The following is a 21061-nucleotide window of genomic DNA, read 5'->3' as shown; positions in this document are numbered from 1 at the left end:
AGATATAAAGTGAGTGAGGAGAGGGTTGGACATCAGGAGTGGTTTAATCAGACTGTCATGTGATGGACGATCATATTAAATGTTGAACAGCGTGGATGATGAAACCACAGGGCCCCAGCTACTGTAGAGCGGCTGCACATTACCGGATTTATGTTCTCCATCTGGTGACATCAGGTATCAGTCTCAGCTGAAACATCAGGTGGTATTTCATGTTTGAGTTTGACAAACCTTTGAGGGATGATGCATCTTCACAACTTGTCCCAGTCATAAAAAAATGGACTGACTGTTCTGTTGAAGAGGTAAGTTTGGATGAAGGGTTCAAACTGAGATGAGATGGAGGGAAGACGGTAGATTAATGGACCGTCCATGACAAAGAAAACACCTTATATACAACAGGTCATTTGACGCAGCAAATGGACACCTGTAGCACGGTGAGCGCGCTGCACAGATGAAAGTAATCAAACACAATAGATGGGATGTATCGATCCAGGGAGTGAGAGAATAATAATAATTGCTTATTTTTTGAGGTGTTGGTGAGCACCAGCACTTGGAAATAGGATGGTAGTTTTGCTTTCGGTATTTCTCTGTGATTTCAAAGATCATTGTCAAAGTTCAAAAGCTCTAAGTTCTGTTCAGACAGAAAGTGAAGCAAAATGTTTTACTGATGGAGCATTTGTGCAGCCTGTGTTTGTGTGGCAGGTCAGGCTCTGACTGCACTCAGACTCACCACTAACGCAGTTTCTTTTTGTTATTTTCCTCCATTTTCTCTCCCCTTTTTCTTCTCCTCTCTGTGTGTTTGAGAAGTAATGTTCGATTCATTTAAAAAACCCAGAGCACAAATTTTCTGCTCAAGTTGGAACATGTCAGCTTGTGCAAATGCGACATAATGAGATTAAGTGTAAAACTGTAACAAGACAAGTATATCAAGAGGGGCTTGGATTGCCTTATGTCCTGCCATCTCTATGACAGTTAACACATATAGCAGAGGTTTCAAAAAGTCAATTTTGCCTCATTAATATGCAGCAATATCCACCAAAATCTAATCAGATCATCTGCTTCATATGAGGTACCTGTGGTGTAAGTTTCTACTGTGCATTGTTCTTGAGTTACCTTGCTCTCAAGAAAAATTAGTTCCCTTATTAAGCTAATTAGCTCATTAACATCTTTTTTAACATTTTTTTTTTGCACAAACATGTTTGTCTTTGCACGCTACATATCTGATACCAATCTGAACTTGTTAGCTTAAAGTGTTAAGGAGTTACAGCAATGTCTGGGTAATGAGTGTTCCCTAATTAATATGCACATTTTTGCAGCAAGTTGCTCCATTAAGCATCAGGCTGTGACATTGGTGAGTTATTGTGTTCATGAGAGCGTGTCTACACAGTGACAGACAGCAGCATGATGACATAGTGTCCCACACAACATCTACCATGGCGGCAGGACGCGGAAATAAAGCAGCAGTTTCACCTTAGAATACCTCTTAAAGTAGCTAGCTGACAAAATGCTGCATTCTGACTGGATTACACCAGCTAATGCCAGCTACAGCTAACCTGCTAACATTAGCAGTGTTGCTGTAGAAGCATGTGGCAGACAGACTTTGGTAGTGAATGTATGTAAGTTGTGACCAGGCCCTCTGCCATCTTTCATTAAGCTTTAATGAGGTTTACCTTTGTGTATTTACTTGCAATAAATACAGTCTGGATTTTGTAAAGCTGTTTTTTGTGTATACATTTTGAATTTTTTATTTTTATTTTTTGTTTTTGTTTCTATATTAGACTTTTAAGTATTTTTAACTCAAGTATTTTACTTCGCTACATTTCGCTACATTTCGCGTTGAAATCGTGACAGAGCGGAAACAGAGGTCACATGATGAAGTTATGAGGCAGCAGCTGAGTCCAGCCCGCAGCGGGAGCAGGGAGGACGCTGCTGATTGGATGAGCGTCTCAGACAGACACACCTGGCCGTCTGCGTCACCAGCAGGTGATGGTTGAAAGCTGAGGCGCCGAGGCTGCTCTCAGCTCCGGGTGTGAAGACCCGGAGGAGCGCAGTGACACGGGGGCCGAGTGGAGTGTGTTTTACTGTGAAAGGGACCGAGCAGAGAGGTTGGATGTGGAGCAGACTGCACGGTGGCTTTCAGACAGGTGAGTAACTCGCTGTATTGAGGAGAGGATCAGAAACGTGTGTGTTGCCAAGCAACGGAGCATTTTATCTGTTTGTCGGCTGCAGCCGCTGTGAAGTTTCCGGCTTTTATTTCTGCAAGAAGTGGCGGCCTCGGGGCCCATGGTGCTGTAGCGCGGCCCTGCCTGGGAACATTGCATATGCACTGAAAGCCAATGCACACACGTCTGCATACAGGCCTGCGAGCCTGAAGATGCTCTGTAATGTAATAGTTTTAATATTTAAAATCACCATTTAACGTTTTTACCCCTCTGCTTTCTAACTTTTACTCCGAGTACATTTTAACTGCATTACTTTGTACTTGTATCTGAGTAAAATCTTCCAGTACTCAGCCTGCAATTGCTCATTGGCTACAAATCAAAACACTCTGATTGCCAATGTCATGATTGAGTATTTACTAAAAGGTGGTGGAAAAGGAATGATTGCTGAGAGAGAGAGAGAGAGAGAGAGACAGAGAGAGAGAGGATTTGCGATTGAGAGCAGAGATGTGAGAAAGGGAAAGAGAAGAAATAGCAAGATAGAGGGATTAGTGTAAGCAGGTAGAGAGGTAGACTCAAAGAGATTAAGAGAGTGAGATAGACCGAGGGAGTGTGGGCTGCTGAATCAATGAGCTAGTCAATAGTGAGTGGGAGAGATGTGATGAGAGAGAAAAATGGCGTGGAGTTGGAGGAGGAAAACGCCCCTTGTTGTGCTGGAGCCCCGCCGAGAAAAATGGCCCCAGAGAAAATGAGAATCCACAGCACTCTACGAGTGATTGAAAAAACCTGCTTTATTTTGGCTTTTCATCTGGAACAGGTACAGATTCAAGATAATTTGGTGACAGTTATTCTCCCAGGCATCTTTGGGAAAAATAATAAGGTAATAGATGTTTCATGTTTGATTTGAGAAATTACAAATGTCCATGTACAATAAATTCTCAATCACAGTAGGAGATTAATGATGGTGGTTCGTATGATAGACAAACAGAGAGAGAAATAGGATGGACAGATAAAATGTAATGAGAGCTGTGAGGGAGAACGCCTGAGGTTATTACAGTTGAAGACTGATAATTATAGAGAAAACCTTGTTAAAAAAAGCAATGTCATCAAGAGAATAAAAGTGTGACTATGATTTTAAAGTGCACTTACAGCCTGTGACTGAAAGTAACAAATTGCTGAAAACACCCGGGAGACAGTTTTTGTTCAGTAAAGCACTCAGAATCACCATTTTTAGCTGGTCGACAACCAGCGGCAGTGCTCAACATTTCAACTGTGATTTTTGAATTTTTTTCCAGCAGGTATGGTTTTGTAAAGACGCTGTGTCAGTGACCAGCTGCTGCATAAATCTGTTTAAGCTCAGAAATATCTCAAGTGAGCAAAATCATCCAACTATCTACAGATCTGGTTTTAAAAAAAAAAAAAAAAAAAAAAAACAACCACATATTGCTTGTGCTGGACTACATGTTATATAAGCCTAATTTTGTAATCCTCAAACATGCTTGTATTGTTGGTAAGAGCCAGTAATGCATCGCCATCTTTCCAGAAAACTAGCTGTGAGCTTTGGCTTTGTTTACATTGGTAGAGGTTGGTAGTCTCTTCTTCTTCGCTTTAATGTGTGGAAAAATTGAACGGCCAGTTCAAATTCAAAATTCAGTGTACTCCAGCAGGTGGCGTTCGCAAACTGTCCTTTAGATCAGCTGCATGTTTTAAGTTATGTTACAAGTAAACAAGTGTTTGAGATGTTTTCTGTGGAGACATTGTAGGTTTCAAAATCATGGATAAACACAAGGCTGTTTTCTGCCTTTTTAAAATGCCAAATGCTGTATATCACATGACTAGAATATAATGTAGGAGTAAGCCAAGTGGGTTTTGTTTAAATTATTTGAACAAATACGTGTTCAATCTTGCATTTTTTTAAAAAGTCCACAGCAGAATTCAAAGTAAATGTTCCCAAGGATCATTGCATTATTTTGTTTTATATTTCTATTTCTTGGCACATATAGATCAGGAGATGTGACCCATGACATGTACAGTAAGGAAATTCAATATATTCTTGTTGTGCATCTAAACCTACATTTCATTATTGGATGTTCAGCCAAAATGAAGCCTTGTTGTCGTTCCAACAATGAAGAATGTGTATTTTAACTTTGCATCTTGCATTCACTCTCATGTGCAGCTCAACTCAACTGGTCTGTTGTTTAAACAGTAGCGTAAATTTGCCTGACACTGCTCTTACCAGCAGCTTCACCACTGAACTTTTGCCTTCTGCTGTGTAACTGGCAGCATTTCATCAGTGGTGACTCAGCTCACTCACTCCCCTGATGCAACCCCATGTATCTGCCCAGTCTTCTCAAAAGTACATCTTTCATGTATCAGGCTCTGCCAGGGTTATGTCTGTGGGATCAGAAACTAGTCTTTGCTTATGTCTTCATAAAAGTGTTTCAGTTTTATGAAGCTGTGCTGTCAAAAGGCACAGTGGTGCTTTAAAGACCCTTCCATGAAAGGTTTTTAACCTGTGAACATGTCCATATGGTGCTCTATATATAAGTTACAGGACATATCATGAGCAAAATAAGCAGTCAGCACCATGACTGAGTATTTCCATCTTGGACCTGCAGTGAACCAATGATGGTCTCAGAAAACAAGGAATTACACAGTCAGGGTTTGATATGTCACAAACCTAAGGAACCAATCCTGTCAACTTTCAGGGGGGCAAAAGAGAGAGAGCGAGAGTTTGCTTTAGCACAACCACTAACTCTGTGTCAGCCACTACCAGTTACAAGCTAACAAACAACATAAACAAATAAAAGATGCTAACTATGCTAACCGTTTTGATATGTCGGCTACTCGCTGATTTTAGTGCGCAACAGACAGCTCATCTGAGTCTGGGTCTGACTGAGGCTAACGCTAACTGTCTTGATGTGCACTATGGTAGACCTGACGTAAGCAGTTTTTTTTTTTTTTTTAACTTTTTATGTGTACAAACCATGTTTAACAAAATATTAATCATAGAGTATTTTTTTACATGGTTTACAACATTAGATGAACTTTAGCCTGTTCACCTTTGTAGTTTAGCATGTTAATTAGCACTGAACAGAAAGTGGGCCTACAGCCAAGACTGATGGGAAGGTCATTGGTTTTGCACGTATTTCGAGCCTGAGGAAACCAAACAAATTAAAAATTTGACCCGGTGATGGCGCTTAAGGAAAGGTCAAAGGATCACCAAAATCCTCTGTGGGCCATAAATGTCTGCACAAAACTTCATGACAGTTCATCTAAAAGCAGCACAGAGGATCAGTGGTTACTAGGTTCGAACCTCCCGGCCTTTCTGTGTGGAGTTAGCATGCGTGGGTTTTCTCCAGGTGCTTCGGTTTCCTCCCACACAGGTTAGGTTAATTAGCGGCTCTATATAGCCTGTAGTTGTGAATGTGAGCATGACTGGTCCTTTTGTCCTTATATGTTGGCCCTGTGATAGACTGGCGACCTGTCCAGGGTGTAACCGGCCCTCGCCCAATGTTGGCAGGGATTGGCTCCAGCCCCCCTGCAACCCAGGAAGGGTGAGGGTTATGTCTAGTCAATATAAAATAGTGGACTGACTAACATTGCCATCCCATGCTGCTACCATAGCTAAAGTTGTGAGAATAAGATCAGTATGGCAGATAATTCTATCATTGATTGATATACACGTGAATCAAAATAGGGGAGGCAGCAGGATGAAGATTAGATTTAGTCAAAGTATTGATTGTTCTCATTTTTCCCTCTGGGTATATAGATTAGTATGTAGATTAGCTGATTGTATAACCTGTACCTGGCCTGAACCAAACAGGACGCAGCTTTGAGTGAGCATTGCCTCGTCTCTGCCATTTGATTCATGAAAGTCAAGTTCTGTCCACACAAGTCTCATAGTAAATTAGAATTGGTATCCACTGTAACATTCATACCTCATACTTGCTGGCTGACATTTTCTCTCAACACTGACGAGATGAATGAGAAAGAAAACGCTGGAGTCAGAACACTAGCTGCTCCTCTGCAGAGATGCTATCGCTGCTCAGAGTCCCCAGGTGGGCGAGGACGCAGTCTTTATCAGACAGTTTGAAAGTCCTCCTTTTAGCCGTCTCTTCCGGCCTTTACATCCGCCCTTTGTGATTTAAGAGGTACAAATCGATGATGGATTGTGGACTTTGTCATGATTTGTGGGTTTAGTCTTTTGTTTTTGGTTTTTTTTTGTTTGTTTGTTTTTTGAGGGGAGGGGGGGCAGTCAGTCCCAGTGCCTTGTGCAGTGAATCTCTACTTCAAAAAACAGCAAACATGTCAGGCATCTACTTACGTCTTTACCGCTCTCAAGTGTACGTGTGTCTTCCTATTTGTTTGAACGTCACTGGATTACAGATGTCTGGATACTGAAGTGTGTGTGTGTGTGTGTGTGTGTGTGTGTGTGTGTACTTGTACTTGCTACATAGTAAGGACCAAAAAAAGTATTTTACTAACAGAGTGAGTACATTTTGGGAAAGTGAGGACATTTTGGCCGGTCCTCACTTTTTGAGACACCTTCAAATCACATTTTGAGGGTTAAGACTTGTTTTTAGAGTTAAGGTTAGAATTAGGTTTAGGTTAAGGTTAGGGTCAGGGTTAGGGTTAGGCACTCAGTTGTGATGGTTAAGGTTTGGGTAAGGGGCTAGGGAATGCATTATGTCAATGAGTGTCTTCACAAAGATAGAAGTACAAGTATGTGTGTGTGTGTGTGTGTGTGTGTGTGTGTGTGTGTGTGTGTGTGTGTGTGTGTGTGTGTGTGTGTGTGTGTGATGATGGTGTTCTTTTTCTCTGCAAATCCAGGTAGATTAGTTCTGTCACAGCAGGAAGAACACGTGAAATTGTTACACACACACTTAAAATCATAAAATCATTCATTTTCATAAATGCACAAATACTCCCCCCTAACACCCCTGCACACACTTGTTCACGCACTCTTTCATGCACTTAACAGCATTTACTCACACACACACACACACTCCACCTACCCACACATAAAGCAATGCATTCACAGTAAAGTAGATTTTTACACTATGTGGAAACTATAGCATGCAAATATCCACACACTCACCGTCACACACACTGACAGACACAGTTGATAAACAGCGCAGGTTGTGGCCCTTTTCTCTCCCCCAGGAGCAATTTGAGAACAAGGGTGACGCACTATCAGGCGTCATAATGGACCCAAACACAACAGACATTATTGACGGTGTGCGTGCTCATGTGTGTGTGTCTGGGTGTGTGTGCGTGCCGCTGAGTGTGCATACATGCATGTAATTCATAGTCAATCCTCTCAACAGCCAGCTGTAGTAACACTGCCCCCCTGTGTCAAAGTGGAGGAAGTGCAGCAGGAAGCAGCCACCACCCTGAGGCGCTTCACATCTGAATATGCTGTCAAATCGAATTTGTTTGAAGTTTATGTCACACTGAAGCGTCGTAATGTGAAAACAGAGGGAGCAATAAAGAAAACAAAAAGAGAGATTAATGGAAATGGTGATCATCAATCATCTCAGGGGAAAAAAGAAAACAGGATCAAACCAGTCAGCGAGAAAAGATGCAAAGAAAATAATGGATTATTATTTGTACAGTATATCAACCTTCAATTAAATCGAGCTTATATTAGGATTTTATTAAGCTGAGTGAGGCCTCATGTGATCCACAATCAGAGCAAATGTAGTCTAGAGCAAAACAGGTTTGAACAGTGTATAATAATATAATCATAAGAGATTTTAAGGATGAATATAAATGTAGATTTATCTCTCTCTTCTGTATTGTTCAGCTAACAAGCAGTTAGTGTGGGAAGGCAAGTTTATTTATATAGCACCATTCAGATTCAAGGCAATTCAAAGTGTAAGCATGGAAATACATTAACAATATAACATTAATATGACACTGAAATAGAAACAATTAAATCTAATTTGAATTAATAAATAAAAATATTTGAAGTCATTTTAAAAGAAATGCTGCAGTGATAAAAGGAATTAAACAAGCAAATGAACAAGATTAGAAAGATAATAAGCATGTTAATGAAGCTAACTCAGGCACAGAACAGAGAGATAGGTATTAGGTGCATACATTCTTTGTAATGCCAGTGCAGAACATAAAGCAAACATCAATCATTTTTTGTCCTAGATTAAAAAAAAGTTTTAGCCATTTAGTGAGTAGCATGGCCCTAGGCTGGTCAATCGATTCACTACTGGCCCAGACTGAAATATCGTCCATCCACAGTATAACTACGACATAGATTGCCAGTGAATTTCTGTGCAGACATTAACGGAGCCCAAAGAATGAATCCTACTGACTTTTTAAGTGAAATGTCTCAACTTTTGGATGGATTGCCGTGAAATTTGGTGCAGACATCCCTGTTCCCCCCAGGGTGGATTGTAATAACTTCAGTGACTTTTCATCCTCAGGTAAAAATTTCAGTTTGTCCAGTAATTTGGTGTTTGGTGTTTCTTTTACACTGATTTATTTGTGGTATTCCACCACAAATTTCAACAATGACCACCGCATATTGATTTTAACCATTAGCTTCTGCAGAACCGTAGTGACATGAACATGGATCATGAAACTAGTTAAACTATTTTATTGCAAGCTGCACACTTCTTTGAGGGTGTGACATGAATATTAGTTTCAGATGTCAGTTTCACCAGCTGTGATCAGTTCTCTATATGATTAAACTGCTTCCTTCCTGTTTGCTGAATATCTGCAAAATAAAAAATAACTGAAAGCTCCTCACACCATCATAAAACTACAACTCCCAGAATTAAACACTGGTTCTTCCCATAAATTAATTTTCCAACATATTAGTTTTAGTGGATCAAATGACAACTGGCATTTCTACACACACACACAGACACACATGCTGGGAAGTTTGAGTTTTCTGATGGCTCTCATCTCTGAGGCTTTGCTGCACTGTCATCTCTGTCATCTGAGAGCTATTACAGTCTCTTGATGGCTCCATGTTTGCTAATTTCAGCGGGTTAATTGCTCTCTCTGCTTCTTCTTCATAGCTCAAAGTTGGACTCATTATCATGGCGACAGTAATTCACATTCTGTCTGCTTGCTTGAGCCGTTACTCAGCTGTAAACCAATCAGTCAGCTGTATTCAAATGAGGGGCAAGATGACTGTATACTTCATGAATTAGATTTTCTGCCTGAAACAGTTGCTTTAATGACTCTCTTGGGTTAAGGGCTGTGGAGGGAATAATTCATAATCTATGTCAAGGTTAGAGGAACATTTATATTAGTTAATCCAGCCTTGAATGAAATAATCACATTGTGAAAAAGTAATTTAGATTGCAGCTATAATGCATGCAGGAAGTTTCTTAGTAACAACTCTTAGTAAGAGCTGACAGATTTTTTTTTTTTTTTTGATTTCCATTAATTTTTAAACTGACTTCACTGCTGCACACAGGGGAATGAATTGCTGTAGCCTACCCCTGACCCTGCTTTGTTTAAGTGCCATTTAAACGTCTGAACTGAGAAAGGGAAAACAATTGTACCTGTGTAATGGTTAACCTCAGTTTAGTTTGAGGTAAACGCCAGCGCTGCACTGACAATATTCTCTAGAGTTATATGATGGTGTCAGGTGCAATCACCAGTGGGAAATCGTCTCCAATAAGTGACAAATCAAGTGTGGGATACAAAATGCCTCCTGCACATACCTTGGGTTGCAGGTTGCAGCAACATCAGGCAGCGTTATTTACTTAGCAATTCAGTGTTATCGGTATTAGGCAGAAAAATCAATGCTAAGTGTTAAGACATTGTTATCTTTAGTGAAGGTTCTCAAACCGGCTGACTGCCTCTATACCCAGATAGCAAAATGAAACTTCTGCCCCATAATATGTCTGGGTGCACCGCCACATCTGGGCGGAGTCTGGCTGTTATCCTCTGGTATTGCCTGACAGCTGGAAGATTTTCTATGTGTGCACCAGAATTGGTCAAGATGTCGAAGTAGCTCCTACAATCATGCTGTATATGGGCCATGGCATTGGGTGTATACCGGGCCAGAAGCAAACAAGCATGTGGCCGAAGTATGGGCCACATTTATTTTGACAGCTAGATACTGTTAGGTCCAAATCTCCAAATATATCTTAACCATCAGCAAATGTAGTTATTTTGTCATGAATAGTTTGTTGATGATCCGTCAGGCTTCTGAGACGTATCTGGACAATAGGAGTGAGGAGTTTACTGGAGTGTTTCTTTAAATTTCTTTTCATGTGTATTCACTGTCTTGCAGAGAATTAGATGAGAAGATCGATGCCACTCTGTGCTCTGTCCATTCAGTATGAAGCTGGAGCCAGCAGTTGCTGTGCTAAGATTAGCTTAGCATAAAAACTGGAAGCAGGGGGACACTGTTGGCCTTGTTCTGTCTGCAGGTACAAATATCAGCCTACCAGCACCTCTAAGCTGCAGCTCACTATTGAACACCTTAGGTCTTTGATTATGTGCTGATTTAAGTGTACAGGGCCAACCTTGCCGTTTCCCCCTGTTTTCAGTATTTGTGCTAAGCTAACTATAGCTCCCAGCTCTAGCCACATATTGAGTGGACAGAAAAGAGATAAATAAGTGTGTGTCCCAATATGTCAAAATGGTGCTTTATAAAGTTTCAGTGAAGCTTTAAATTGTGAGAAATATTTTATTCTTAATGTTTGTATTTAATCTGTCATCACCTTGTTGGTATTTAGACACCTGAAGAAACACATCGCTATGGAAACAGACGTAAAATCTGTGGGCAAAATAATGTCAGAAAAAATGGATTCAGGATTATTTTTGATTATAAATTGCAGTTACAATCTGATATATTGAGGAGATCTGTTTGATCCTGCTCCCTCACTTCCTCCTGTAATCTGGAGGTCAGAGATGTTGTTTCAGCAGTCCTCCAGCAGAGAGAGCAGTCAGCTGCTCAGTAGATCTGAGATGGAGACATCAGGAAGAAAGAGACAGAGGGAAAGACTCACAGAAGGACAGAGAGACATGGAGGAGGTGGAGGATAAAGGTCAGGAGGAAGGGGAGGCAACTGGGGAGAGCTTCTTCACACCTCATCAAACTGAGTGAAAATGTTTCTATAGGCACCCCTGAAGGTCACAGATACACAAACAGGAAGGACAGGAGGGATTTTAAAGCCACCTAAAGTCTGTATCCACTGTATTAACGACACACTCCTGGAGTCTGAATACAAGATAGATTGTAAAATTAAATTCCTTCCTACTGCCTGACATCTTTCTGCAGAGCAGCAAAATGATGGCTCCACCTTGTGATGTAAGACATTATGCAACCCATTTAATTCACATTGTTGCAAGCATAAGGCACATTTGGGAATTGATGCTCTTATGCTCATTGAGGTAAATCATGAATCTGTGTTAACATCTCTCAAATTGGTCTTAAAAATGTCCTTTTATAATTAAGTCTGCATCTCATAAATCTCAAATGAAGACAGAAAAAACCTGTAGTCTGGTATAATTTGAGCTCAGTGCTGCATCGTTCATCGTTCTGCTGGACAGACTGAAAAAAATGGTTTGAGAATGAACCATGTCGTCTTTATTTATTGAAAGTTTCCTGCTCTCTGTTTTGTGGGGTCTTGATTCAGGCTGTTCTCCTTTTCCAGCTGTCACATAAACAAAGCCTATCGAGGATTATAACAATTCAGATACAAGGATGCAGCTGTTTTGTTTTTCAATTGTACAGTTGTGATTCTGTCTTAATACTGACCTGACCTGTGCTGAGACTTTTACTGCTGTAAGTAAATGTTGTCTGTCTCTCTCTCTCTCTCTCTCTCTCTCTCTCTCTCTCTCTCTCTCTCTCTCTCTCTCTCTCTCTCTCTCTCTCTCTCTCTCTCTCTCTCTCCCCCCCTCCATGTGTAACATTGATCACTGCCTCCTGCCTTCTACATTCATCCATATGCCAATCCCTCCTGCTCTGTCTTATCCTTCATATTTCTCTGAGCAGCCATATCAGTAGGCCAAATAAAAATTCATTTGATTGTAGCCATTGGATTGCTTCAATAACTTCAGTAACTCAATGAGCTGAGATAAAACCAAATAAAAACTGATGGAGGAAGTAGTGCTCACAGAGGAGAGATGGTGATGGATAAATCCAGCAAATGATGATGTTGCCTAATAGACTGAGAAGCTTGCTTCGATAATTCTTCACAATATCTTCATTTTAGGCACCATCATCATTCATCTACTGAAATAAGCTCTCAAAGCCAGTGTCGGTGTAGGTGTCTAGTTTTCTTGACGATGGTGAAAAAAGCAACCGAAATGAGAGGACATTTCTACGCACACAGAACCTGATGAACGGAGCTTCTTTGAATGCTAATCACTTTCCTCAGTGCTCTGGGAGTCACACAAGAGCAGAAGTCTCCTGATTTTCAGGGTTAAGAAACACAAAATCGGTATGTGAGAGCATGTCTGTAGCTGACGCTGTACGCTGGATTCTGTGAGATGAAAATAAGGAGGCAGGGTGAGACATCATCTCAGAAAAGTGCGCCATCTTAACTGCTGTAATCCCAGAAATCCTCTCCATTCAGTCCCTTCCTCTACTCCCATTTTTACATCCCCTTACAGCTTCACTGACTTCACACACACACACACACACACACACACACACACACACACACACACACACACACACACACACACACACCTCTCATATTACACCCTCAATCCCTAATCAAATCATTCTCCCTTTTCATTGTCATCATTTGTCTCTCCTTCCCTCTTTCTGTATCTCTGAGGACAGAGCACGATGATAGTGATCTCCATGGAAACAGCCCAGCAACAGGCTGGGTCTTGGCAACCAATCAGAGCTTGCTCTGGCTCCGTCTCTCATCCAATGGGAGAGGCAGGGGAGGGGGATGCTGAGTGTGTTTGTGGGCCCGTCAAGGTGAATGGTAAGGGAGGTGTGATCAGGAGCACTTACTTCCTGGTTGGATTGAGAAACTTCAATGCCACAGTGTGGAAAAGAGACACGTTTCTAAATGAAAACTACACTTCAAAATAATTGGAGCAAATTGAGAGCAGAAGGTGGCAGGTTAGAAATATGTTAAAGAAAAAACAAAACTTTGAGAGGTGAAATTAATGGAATAATAGTTGCACCACCTGCCAGTTAAGAAGATGGATGATGCATATTGAAGCTGCTGAGACTTTATTATAGGCTCATTGATTCCCATTCAGTCTGGCTGGGACTGCGATCATGTAATGGAAGAAGTGATGTTGAAGTGAACAGTGTGTATTGTAACATGACCACAGATGAAACCTCAAGTTTTTTTTTTGCTCCAGAATCTGATCTGCAATTCATAACTTGATTGATTGATAGTTGATCATTGAAAAGAAAAATGTGTAGCTTTGTATGGGATATAGATATCTCCCTTTTCATTAATCATTCCCAGACTCCCATGCTCTCAACACTGTCTCCAAGAAATTACATTTGTCTGTGACCAAATTATTTTCCCAGTTACATTGTGCTGGCAAACATAATCACTGGCTGGATCATAGACAGACAATACTATCATAGACATCACTATTAGGAAATTGTATCTTGTTTCGCACTGACAGTCAGGTGTTTCTTTTAATTGTGACCACCATTGTTACATAACCAAGTGTTCTTTACTGTTACCATGACAACAAATGTCCTATAACCTCAACCAAGCGAGTATTTTACGTCAACCATCAACATCTTTCCCAAACCAAGTTGTTTTTTGTGCCTAAACCCAAACAAATATCAACCATAGCTGTGGAAGATCAGATAACGGTTTTATGTTTGAAACGTCTTCCTGTTCATGTGTCAGAGAGCATGGAGTCGCACTGTATTTCATTTCATTTGTAGGACTTGTTGTTCCTTGCGTTACAGTACATGACATGCACAAAACAAAATAATTTGATGTCAAGCTTGGCTCAGAAATAAAGATCAGCAATTGTGTTTTCATGGATCCCATTACTTAGCTTCCAGAGTGTTACACAAATATCCAGACAAATGTTAGACAGTTCGTCATTTCAGGCTGTGAAATTCTGGGATCAATAGACAGTGAGAGTAAAAAGGAGCCAATTAGAGAAGAGGCAGGGGCAAAACTGACATGTAATCATCCTAAAACTTCAAGTAGTTCAAGTAGCTGTCAGTTATGCAGCTGCATCTGTGTGATGAAATTGATTAAACATCTCATTGCAACTTGGGAATCAGTAGATAGACGATCAGTCAGAATAACCAATTAGGAGGCAGGGAGTGGCATATTATACCATCTAAGATACATTTAAGACCACAACACAGCCAGACGGATAGAGCTAAAATGTTTTAACAAGTTACCCAAGTGTCAGTTCTGGGGTTTCTTTTGTTCATCCTGTTTTTATACTGTTTTCTCATTATGCTTTTCACCTCTATTTTTGTGCTGCTTTTATTTTCTGTTAAGCACACTGAATGACCTCTGTATGACAATGTGCTATACAAATAAATTTCACTTATATTGCGTTTGCACAACAAACTGTTTCCCTGTTTCAACAAAATTTACTTAACTCACCAATTACTGTAATCCTCAGGGTTTTACACGACCAAATTGAGCAAATGAGTAACTAACGTCTGCCTACAGCTGAACAGACAATTACAGGGTAAATTCAATCATGACAAAGGTGTTTGGTTCAAGAAGAGAAGCTGAAAGTCAACATGACCAGATACATTTCTGTATAATTTTGAATAAGATTTAAATTTTGACCATCAATATAACACTAAAATCCACAATAATCCCCTTTAAATATAGGAATAATATCACAATAATAACAGGATTTGTCAGTGTGCTGAGTCATGTAAGGCAATGACTAATAAAAACCATATTACCCAGCTGTAAGATCTCTGCACTGCTTTCAAACTACTGCAGCTCCTTTTTAAGTCACTTAGTGGTTTAGGGGCAAATACTGTAAAACGACAATTTTCTTGTACAAGTACAATATTTAACACCCTCCAGACATCCCTGGAACAGCTCTGCTAGATGTTCCTAAGTTAAAACACAACACGGTGAATCAGCGTTTAGTCATTCTGCTACACGTTGCTGGAATTGGAACAAATTGCCAAAACATTCCTGGCTGGTAACTTTAATGATCTCTTCAGCAATTTTTTATTCTAATTAGACTTTAAACTGCTTCTTTGCTTTTATGCGCATTTTAAAACAAAAGCCCTGACTATATAATGTCCTTTATATGACTTTACTTATAGTCAACTGCAACTCTGTAAACAATGCATATACATTTTTAAAAGGCACATAAATTGCTGTTTTTCCTAATTTGCTTAAAGCACTAAATACCAACAGTTTCATAAATACACATCCTGTTGTCAGTGGTACATTCTGACAATTTACCTTCACTGTATTCTGGTTGTACTGACACCACAGCGTTTGTAGCAGCTGGTGTCATGTTTTCTTTCTCTGGCTGGTTTCAGGTTTCATGTCATGTCTTTGAGCCGGTGGATAATCTGCTTTCGAACACAGTTATCTTCCTAAGCGAAGTGACATGTTAGAGGCTCAGGTGCTGTGCAGGCGTTTCCCTTAGTCGTCCATTAAAGGAGCAGCACAACCATTATCCCTCCTCCTGAAAGCTTCAGGTCCCCCCTGTTACATAACACTGCAGTTAAATCAGACTCTGAAAGCATCGCTCGGTCCAGACAGAGGAGACTCTTCTGTCAGTTGAGTCATTCTGCCACTGCTGCACGTGACTGAATTATCTGTGACTTCAAAAATGAATAGCCGAAGGATCAATGATCGTATAAACACAGGCTACAAGACATATTCTACACTGTCTGTCTCATGTCTGGAAGAGGAGGCGTGCGTGTGCGTGCGTGTTGTACACGTGTTTCCCCATGTTTCAGAGCCTGTTTGTGTGTTTGCATTAGTGACTTTACCTCAGTAAAAGTAGAAATACCACAATGTAAACATCTTCATTATGAGTAAAAGTCCTGCATTAAAATGTTATTTCAGTAGAAGTATGTGAAAATCTGCTTCAAGTATCAAAAGGAAAAACTACTCAATGCAGTAAATGTCCCCTGTGGGTGTTTATACATTTATCTATGCATTTGCAACATTTGATTATTAACACTGATACTTTCATGTAAAGCAGGATTTTTGTTGTTACAGCTGGTTGAGGTTGAACTTATTCAATTTTGTGTAGAACTGCAACTAATGATTATTATTATTTTTTTTTTTATGGATTCATCTCTTCATCTCTTGATTAATCAGTTGATTATTTGGTTTTGAGATTCAGAAAATAGTTAGAAATGACAGTTACACAATTATCCAGAGTCCAAAGTGACACTGCCTGTTTTATACAACTAATTGTACAAAACACAAAATTATTAAAAGAAAAATATAATTATTAAAACCGTTAAAAGAAAAAGCTGCAAATTCACATTTGAGGAGCTGGAATCATCAAGTGTTTAATATTTTACATATTTACAATTAAAATGACATAGATGGATGCCAATTAATTTGCTGTCAACTGACTGTATGTACTGTGGAGGAGTTATTATATACCTTATATTTTATATAGTTATTTACAGAAATATATATAATATACTTATAAACTCTTCATATGTTTTACATGTACAAATATTAATTAGTAAAACTTGCAGGGCGCGAGCGCGTGCCCTGCTCCCAGGCACAAGTGTGTTACTACCACATTCAGTGCCAGTCATCTCCCAATCACGTGACCTGCTAAGTCAGGATACGGTTGCTAAGCAACACCCTCTCATCTTCCCTCCCTCCATCGCTCTCTCTTGTTTAGTCCATTAAACAGTGATTGTGAGGGTGGAGTGGGGGTTGAGAGAGAGAGAGAGAGGGGAAGAGAGTTGGGGGAAGTTTATTTATAGAAGCTGTGGCCAAACAGGGGGAATTACGTGTTGAGTCTAAATTTAAACTTGCGATCTCCCCTTCTCTCTCGCTCTCTCTTTCTCCTATATCCATCTCTCTCTCTCTCTCTTTTTTTCTTTGCTCACTTGCTTCCTCTGGCAGATTCATTCATAGATGCAGAGGAGAAGGCTGAGAAAAGATGACAAGGATGCATGAGGAGTGTGGGAGTGAGACGCAAGAAGATCCAGTCGTGAGATATTATCTAATCCGTTTGGATGAATACATTTTATATTTGCACATTAATATAAATATGTAAATGTTTGCATATAAAGGCAGTGTTCATTCACATTATTCACATCTAATCTTTATATTTTTATATTACATGAAGCAGCAGAGATTTGCTGCTTGTCGACAGAGTCTTTGAAACACAAACCTTAAAACACTAAATCATAGACTTTCCCTATTAACGCTCCTGTCATAGCCGCCTTCGCCCAAAGTTAAATCACCCTGCAGCTTCTACATCCCAGGAGTCCTGCAAAAAGGAACCATTTTAAACAGTGCTGTGCAGGAGCTGGTGTTAAAATGGAGAGCCCATTGGACTGTAACCATAGCTGTCCTTGTAATGGATGGATGGGAGCTGTGGGATGACGGGATGACAGGATGACAGGATGACAGGGTGGTAGGTGGAGTAAAAAATATATGGGCAGGAGGAGATTGTAAATAATAGGCAGGAAAATTGGATGGAGAAAGAGATACAGAGAGAGATACACTGAAATATACAGGCAGATGAAGGCAAAGATGTGGACAAATGTATTTGCTTCATTAAGCCATCCATCCATGTAATGAACTGCATAAACCCACAGCATCCTAAAGAGAGCAAACATTAATTCAAGGGGACCTCTGTGAACTCCATGACAGGATGTCCTCAAGAAACCAAGGTTTTCTGGGAAATATGGCCTGAAAGGAAAATTTTGCACTCATTTGCTTAATTGCTGAGAGCTGGATGAGAAGATCAACACCACTCTCATGTCAGTACATTAAATATGGAGCTACAAAACACCGGCCAGTAAGATTAGCTTAGCATAAAGACTGGAAACAGGGGGAAATGTTTACAGTTGCCTGGCTGTGTCCAGAGGTAACAAAATCCTCATGCCAACATCTGTAAAGCTAATCAGTTAACATTTGATTAATCTGTAAAAAAAAAAAAAAAAAAAAAAAAGTTGCTGCTGCCAGACATAAAATCACCCCTTCAAACTTTAAACAAGATATTGTGACATCTGTTGCTATTGGTGTTGCTATTGCTGCTTAACTATTTGTTAAGAAGGGGTCATTTATTATCAATAAATAATTATGGTATTAATTTTGAGATATTTGAATAATGAGGACAAACAAGACCTTTTGGGGCTGCCAGACTTCCTGCATTAGTTTCCATTGTTTCCACCCAATCCCATCTCACACTAAACCAGCTGTATTGTTTTACCGTACAAAGATGGATGAGCTTTCTGTTCCTAAAAGGAAACAGAGCTGAAGTTTTCAGACAAAGATTTTTGAGCTGATGCAAAAAAAAAAGAATGCAAACATAGCTTTGCAAAGCTGACATTACTTACAGACAGAATTTATATGTAGGACACTTTAATAACACCAGTGTACAGATGTTTAAAAGAGCCACAGCCTGTACATCTGAAGTGAATGAGCTGAAGTGTGAAGGAATTGTGTCGTGGTCCTTTGTTATGAGGCTGCAGCTTTTCCTCACAGGTTTGTGTTGAGAAATGTTTGTCGTGACTGTTTGCATTGATTCACAGCTGAGTTGATTCCAGGCTGATTAGAGAAGCTTTTCACCGGGTCACAGCACTCATTGTCATTTTGGAAATTACTTCAATTCAGAATGACAGTGGGTTTCAGCAGCTCCGGTGCGTTGTTTGTTGTCTCTCATGTCTTGTTCTTTCTCTCTCTTTCCTTTTTCCCTTTCTCTTTACCAAGTCTGTCACCTTGACTGTAAGACAAAGTCAGGCCCACTCAACCATCCAAAACACATTGTAGATTATATAAAACACAACAACAACATCACCTGTACAGTTGAGCAATTAGCACAACCTGCAGTTCAACAGTTCATGATGTTGTCCCACTCTGTTACATTTATTTGTAATATTATTGTGTCTATTTGCTGTATATTTACAGAAGGTGTCACACAAGACAAATGTGCAGACAATACAGAACATGTCCCAGCAGTGTTTCCCCTCATTACTCTGGAGAAAAGGTGCAGTGACCCCATCAGACGGCACAATTGTGAGTTTTACAACAGGGTCAAACAGAGCTAAACCGGGGCTAACTCATCCCTGTCTCTGTGTTTACCAGACAGCTCGGCGGCTGAGGTGTTAAGCCATGACAGGTGGGTGAGGTGTTTGGACCATCCTGTAACTTGAGCATCACATGTTTGATCCCTACATGAGCCCATGTGTTCATCAACCTATCTAAATACATCAGAAGTGTATTTGCGGGCCCCTAGTACAAGAGAAAGTAACATATGGATTTTAAAAATAAGAATAAAATGCTGCTTTTTGTTTTTCTAGTTAAAAGTAAAAACAGAAATTTACATCCAGAATGCTCATAGTTCATATGTGAAAGCACAGCCCTGAGTACCCTGAGTGTTATTTAATAATAAATAGCATGCATCAGCTCTGACTGGCTCGTGAAGCTAATATAAAATGCTGATAAATGGACAACACTGACTGCAGAACTGTTCATATAAATTCTTAATGCTCCCACAGTAAAGCACTGCTCATACCAGTACTATAAAACATGTGGAACAATAATATTACTACAGTCTTTTACTTTTATGTCTAGTCTACATATGTACATACTACATAGAAACATACTCAGTGCAGGCAGATCAGTGAATTAACTGACCTCAACTAATCATTTATCTAATGTAATGTAAGTCTGTAGACTATATTCATATCTCTGTGTATTCATGTACTGATGCCAATGCAAAATCCTGCCACACACAGACTGGTCAGGACAGCAAACGTGAAATCATACATGATTTTGTGCAACATCAAAAGGATAGCAAAATGCACATAAGCTCCTTAACACCTTTAAGTATGTGAGAAATGTAACAGATACCGGACTACAACCAGTTTAATGTCTACAGCCTCCTCCAGGCCCTGCGGCGGAAAATCAACAGATTTTCATCTCAAGGTCTCATCAGATCTGCTCCTGGAGCCGTAACATGATGAATGACCAGTGATTTCCTCTACAAGGTCATCCTGACACCTCTAAACATCCTGTGTGTGTGTGTGTGTGTGTGTGTGTGTGTGTGTGTGTGTGTGTGTGTGTTCCCAGGGAAACAGAGATGGCATTTGTTTTCAGGCCAAACAAGACATCAGCATTATGGAAAATGAGGAGAAAGAGAGAGATGGATGTCGGAGGTGGCCTCATCACAGATGAATCTGAGGGACTGAAAAAAAAAATAGAGAGAAATAGACACATTGCCTATACTTACTGTTATTAGTGTAGTTAATTAGATTTTGGGGAAAAAGAAAAATGTAAATACTTATAGCAAATTTTCATAATTTGCACTGGACTGTTTTTGTTGACTCACTCCAAAGTACCAACTGGACGGACATTAGCTGTCAACCAGCTAATAACAGCAAATATGCCTCCATAACAGAGGTCCATCTGTCCCATTCTCATGAACACTATATCTCAGCAACGCCTCAAGGGAATTCCTCCAAATTTAGCACAAACACTCACTTGGACTCAACAAAGAACTGACTAGATTTTCGCAGTCAAAGGTCAAAGGCCACTGTGACCCCACAAAACACATTTTTTGGCAATAACTCAAGAATTCCTATCCTAATTATGACATAGTTTCACACAAAGGTCTAATTGAATAAAATGATGAAGTGATGACATTTTACATCCGGTCAAATCATGATGTTCTGCAGAAACACACTGGCCATTATTCAGTGCTCTAACTTGGGAACAGAGGGAGAGATTGTGATGATATTTCCTGATACTTGAATGGGGGTATTTCTACTTTTCC

At 40.0% G+C, this 21061-nt stretch overlaps 1 long non-coding RNA gene across 1 annotated transcript; it reads left to right on the top strand.

The window, feature by feature from the left end:
- Positions 1–1254: 1254 nt before the first annotated feature.
- On the top strand, positions 1255–20346 carry LOC139633714 (uncharacterized). Its single transcript, XR_011693807.1, has 5 exons — positions 1255–2141; positions 17179–17266; positions 19195–19273; positions 19372–19405; positions 20168–20346. It is a non-coding gene; the product is annotated as an uncharacterized lncRNA (long non-coding RNA).
- The last annotated feature ends 715 nt before the right edge of the window (positions 20347–21061 follow it).

This window comes from Trachinotus anak, unplaced genomic scaffold, assembly GCF_046630095.1.
Source record: "Trachinotus anak isolate AG129_WGS33_773 ecotype Australia unplaced genomic scaffold, CSIRO_AGI_Tana_v1 ptg000016l, whole genome shotgun sequence".
Taxonomy (NCBI): domain Eukaryota; kingdom Metazoa; phylum Chordata; class Actinopteri; order Carangiformes; family Carangidae; genus Trachinotus; species Trachinotus anak.
The sequence above is the reverse complement of the archived record's forward strand: the minus strand, read 5'-3'. Positions and strand labels throughout refer to the sequence as shown.